This window comes from Penaeus monodon, chromosome 25 (genome assembly GCF_015228065.2).
Source record: "Penaeus monodon isolate SGIC_2016 chromosome 25, NSTDA_Pmon_1, whole genome shotgun sequence".
NCBI lineage: Eukaryota > Metazoa > Arthropoda > Malacostraca > Decapoda > Penaeidae > Penaeus > Penaeus monodon.
In genome coordinates, this window is record NC_051410.1 from 37,472,483 (window position 1) to 37,477,482 (window position 5,000).

The 5,000-nt window shown below is 34.4% G+C and overlaps 1 pseudogene; it reads left to right on the plus strand.

Annotated features, from left to right (window-relative positions):
* Positions 1–2,105: 2,105 nt before the first annotated feature.
* The window catches only part of LOC119589389, a 4,455-nt pseudogene continuing 1,560 nt past the window's right edge, over positions 2,106–5,000 (plus strand).

The window sequence follows — 5,000 nt, forward strand, 5'->3', positions numbered from 1 at the left end:
AAAAAAGAAATGGGGAAATTTTTTAAATTTTTTTTTTTAATTAATTTTTTTTAATTTTTTGTTTTGGGGGGGGGTGAGGGGTTTTTTTTTGGGAAAATTTTTTTTTGGGGGTTTAAAAGGGGGGATTTTTTGGAGGGGGGGAAAGGAGGGAGGGGAAAAAATTTGTTGAAAAAAATTTGGGGGAAGGGGGGGGAAAAGGGAAAGGGGAAAGAAAAAAAGGGGGGGAAAAAAAAAAGGGGGAAAAAAAAAAAAGGGGGGAAAAAATTGGGGGGAAAAAGGGGAAGAGGAAAAAGGGGGAAAAAGGGAAAAAGGGGGAAAAGAAAAGAAGGGGGGGGAAAAAGAAGGAAAGGGAAAGAAAAAGGAAGGAAGGGAAAGAAGGGAAGGGAAGAAGGAAGAAAAGGGAAAAGGAAAGAAGAAAAAAAAAAAAGGAAAGGGAAAGGGAAGAAAGGGAAGGAAGGAAAAAGAAGAAGAGAAAGGAAAGAGAAAGAAAAAAAAAGGAAGGGAAGGAAGGGAAGGAAGAGAAAAAGAAAAGGGAAAAGGGAAAAGGAAAAAGAGAAAAGGGAGAAGGGAAGAGATGAAGAGAAGAGAAAAAAGAGAAGAAAAGGGGAAAGGAAGGAGAAAGAAGAGAAGAAAGGAAAGAAGAAAGAAAAAAAAGGGGAGAAAAGAAGAAAAAAAGAAAAGGGAAAGAAAAGAAGGAAGAAAAAAGAGAAGAAAAGGGGAAGGAAGAAAGAAGGAAAGAAAAAAAGGGGAAGAAAAGAAGGAAGAGAAGAGAGAAAGAGAAAGAGGAGAAAGAAAAAGGGGGGGAAAGAGAAAGGAGAAGGAAAAAAGGGAAAGAAAAAAAAAAGGGGGGAAGGGGAAAAAAAAAAAGAAAGGGGGAAAAAAAAAAAAGGGGAAGGGAAAGAAAAGAGAAGAGAAAGAAGAGAAGGGAAGAGAAGAAGGAAAGAAAAAGAGAAAAAAGGGGAAAGGGGAAAGGAAAGAAGAAAGAAAAGGGGAAGGGAAAAGGAAGGGGGGGGAAAAAAAAAAAAAGGGGGAAGAAAAAGGGAAAAGAAAAGGGAAAGGGAAGAGGAAAAGGGGAAGAAGGAAAGAAAAAGGGAAAAAAGAGAAGAAAAGGGGAAAAAAAAAGGAAAGAGAAGAGAAGGGGGGGAGAAAGAGAAGAAAAAGGGAGAGGGGAAAGGAAAAAAAAAAAAAAAAGGGAAAAGAAAAGGAAGAGAAAGAAGGGGAAGGAAGAGAAGAAGAAAAGGGAAAAGAGAAAGAGAAAAGAAGAAAGGGAAAAGGGGAAAGAAGGAGAAAAGAAAGAAGGGGAAAAGGGAAAGAAAAAGAAAGAAAAAAAGAAGGGGGAAAAAAGGGGAAGAGAAAGAAGAGAAAAGGGGGGGAAAAAAAGGAAAAAAAGAAGAAAAGGGAAAGGAAAAAGAAAAAGGGAAAAAAGAGAAAGGAAAGAAAGAAAAAAAGGGGAAGAGAAGAGAGAGAAGGGGAAAGGGGGGAAAAAAAAAAAAAAGGGAAGGGAAGGAAAGAAGAGGGGGGAAAGAAAAAAGGGAAGGGGAGAAAGGGAAGAAAGAGGAAAGGGAAGGGGAAAGGGAAAGGGAAAAAAGAAAGGGGGGAAAGAAAAAAAGGGAAGGAAGGGAAAGAAAGAAAGAAAAGAAAAAAAGGGGGAAGGAAGGGGAAGAAAAAAGAGAGAAGAAAGAAAGGGGGGAAAAAGGGAAAAGGAAGGAAAGGAAAGAAAGAAAAAAAAAAAAAGGGGAAAAGAAGGAGAAAAGGGAAAAAGGAAAAAAAGGAAGAGAAGAGAAAAAGGGGGAAAGAAAAAGAAAAGAAGGAAGGGAAAGAAGAAAGAAAAAAAGGGAGAGAAGAGAAGGGAAGGAAAAAAAAAAGGGAAAGGAAGGAAGAGAAGAGAGGAAGAAAGAAGGAAGAAGAAAAGGGGAAAAAAAAAAGAAGAAAAGAAGGGAAGAAAAAAGAAAGAAGGAAGGGAAAGAAAAGAAAAAAAAGGAAAAAGAAGGAAAGAAAGAAGAGAAAGAAGAGAAGGGGAAAAAAAGGAAAAAAAAAAAAAGGGAAAGAAGGGGGGAAAGGGGAAAAGAGAAGAAAGAAGAAAAAAGAGAAAAAAAGGAAAAAGAGAAGAAAGGAAGGAAATAAAAAAAAAAGAGAAGAAAAGGAAGGAAAGAAAGAAAGGGAAAGAAGAGAAAAAATGAAAAAGAAAGAAGGAAGAGAAAAAAGAAAAAGGAAGGAAAAAGAGAAGAAAGAGAAAGAAGAAAGGAAGGGAGAAAAAAAGAGAAGAAAGAAAGAAAAGAAGGAAGGAAAAAGAAGGGGGAAAAAAGGAAGGAAAAAAGAGAAAGAAAAATAGAAGGAAAAAGAAAGAAAGAAAAAGGGAAGAAAAAAAGAAGAAAAGGAAGGGAAGAGAAGGAAAGGGGGAAAAGAGGAAGGGAAGAAGGAAGAGAAAAGGGAAAAGGGGAAAAAGGAAAAAAAAAAGGGAAAAAGAAAAAGAAAAGGAAGGGGAAGAAAGAAAGACGGGAAAGAAAAGAAAGGAAGGAAGAGAAGAAAGGGGGGGAGAAAAAAAGAGGAAAGAGAAAAAGAAAAAAGGGAAAAGGGGAAAAAAAGGGAAAAAAAAAGGAGAAGAAAAAAAAAGGGGAAAGAAAAGGGGAAGAAAAGAAGGAAGGAAAAAAGGAAAAAGGGAAAAAAAGGGGGAAAAAGGAAAGAGAAAAAGGAAAGGAAAAAAGGGGAAAAGGGAAAAAGGAAAAAAGGGAAAAAGAAAGGGGGAAAAAGGGAAGAAAAGGAAGGGGGGAAGAGAAAGAGAAGAAGGAAGAAAGGAAAAGAAGAAAAGAAGAGAAGGGAAGAGAAAAGAAAAGAAAGGAAGGAAAGAGAGAAGAGAAAAAAAAAGAGAAGAAAAGAAAAAAAAAAGAAGGGAAGAGAAAAAAGAAAAGGAAGAGAAAAAAAAGGGAAGAAAAAATAGAAAGAAAAAGAGAAGAGAAGAAAAGGGGAAGAAAAAAGAGAGAAAAAGAAGGAAAAAAGAGAAGGGAAAAAAAAAGGGAAGAGAAAAAGGGAAAAAGAAAGAAAGAAAGAAAAGAGGAAAAGAAAAAAAAAGGGGAAAAAAGAGAAAAAAGAAAAGGGAGAAAAAAAGGGGAAATAGAAGAAAAGAGAAAGAAGGGAAGAAAAGGGGGGAAAAAGGGGGAAAATTAAAAAAGGGGGGTTTAAAGAGAAGGAAAAAAAAAGGGGAAAAAGAAGGAAAAAAGAGAAAAAAGGGAAAAAAGGGGGGTAAAGAAGAGAAAAAAGGAAAAAAGAGAAGGGAAAGAAAAAGGAAGAAAAGAAAAAAAAGAGAAGGGGGGGAAAGAGGGGGGAAAAGGGAAGAGAAGAGAAGGGAAAGGGGAAGAAGGAAAAAAAAAGGAAAGGAAAAGACAAAAAAGGGAAAAAAAGGAAAAAAGGAAGAGAAGAAAAGAAGAGAAGGAAGAGAAGAAAAAGAAAAGGGGGAAGAAAGGGGGAAGGAGAAAGGGAAGAGAAAAAGGGGAAAGAAGATAAAGAAAAAAGGGGAAAAAAGAGAAGGGAAGAAAAAAAAAAAAAAAGGGGGGGAAAAAAAAGGAAGAGAAGAGAAAAGAGGAAAAAGGAAAAAAAGGAAAGAAGGGAAAAAAGAAGGAAAAAAAAGAAGAGAAGGGAAGAGAAAAGGGAAGGAGGGAGAAAGAAAAAAAAAAAGGGGAAAGAAAAGGGGAAGAAAGGAAAAAAAAAAGGAAAAAAGGAAAAAGAAAAAGGGAAAAAAGGGGGAAAGGAAAAAGAAAAGGGAAGAAAAAAGAAGAAAAGGGGGAAGAAAAGGAAGAAAAAATAAGGAAGAAAAAAGGAAAGGGGGAAAGAAGGAAGAGAAGAGAAGGGGAAGAGGAGAAAAAAAAAAAAAAAAAGGGGGGGAAGAAAAGAAAAAAGGGGGGAAAAAAGGGAAAAAGAAAGAAAGAAAAAAAAGAAGAAAGAAAGAAAAAAGAAAAAAAAAAAAGGGAAAGGAAGGAGGGAAGAAGAAAGAAAAAAAAGGGGAGAGAAGGAAAGGGAAGAAGGGGAAAAAGAAAGGGGAAAGAGAAATAAAAAGAAAGGAAAAAAAAAAGAAAGAAAGAAAAAAGGGAAGGAAAAGAAGAGAAAAAGAAAGAAAAATTAAAGGAAAAAAGGAAAATTTAAAAAAAGAAGGAAGACAAAAGAAAAAAAGGGAATGAAAAAAGGGGGGAAAAAGAAAGAAAAAGAAAAAAAAAGGATTAAGGGAGAGAAAAGGAAAGTTTGAAAAAGAAAAGGGGAAGGAAAAAAAAAGGGGAAAAAATTAAAAAAAAAGGAAAAAAAAAAGGGGAATAGAGAAGGAAGAAAGAAAAAGAAGGGAAGAAAAAGGAAAAAAAAAAGGGGGGAAGAAAAGAAAGAGAAAAGAAAAATAAAAGGAAAATAAAAAAAAATATGGGAAGGAGAAAAAAAAGGGGAAAAAAAGAAAAAAAAAATAAAAAAGAAAAAAGAAGAGAAAAAGGGTAAAAAAGGAAAAGGAAGGGAAAAAAAGAAAAGAAAAAGAGAAGGAATGAAAAAAAGAAAAGGGAAGGGAAGGAGAGAAGAAAAAAGAAGGAAAGGGAAAGAAGGAATAAAAAAAAGGGGGGGGAAGAAAGGGGAAAGAAGAAGAAATGGAGAAAAGGGAAGGAGAAAAAAAAAGGGAATAAAAGGGGAAAAGAATGGAAAAAGGGAAAAAAAAAAAGGGGGGGAATAAAAAAAGAAAAAAAAAAAAAAAAGGGAAAAAAAAAAAGAAAAAGGAAAAGGAAGAAGAAAAGGGAAAAAAAATCGGGGAAAAAAAAAGGAATAAAAAAGGGGGGAAAAAAAAAATAAAAAAGGGGGAAAAATTAAAGGGAAAAAGGGGAAAAGGGAAAAAAAATAAAAAGGGAAGAAAAAAAAGAAGGAAGGAAGGAAGAAATAAGAAAGTAAGGGAAAGAAAAAAAAGGGAAAATAAAAGGAAAAAGAAGGAAGAAAATAAAAGAAAAAAGAATTAAAAAAAAAAAAAAAAAGAAAAAGAA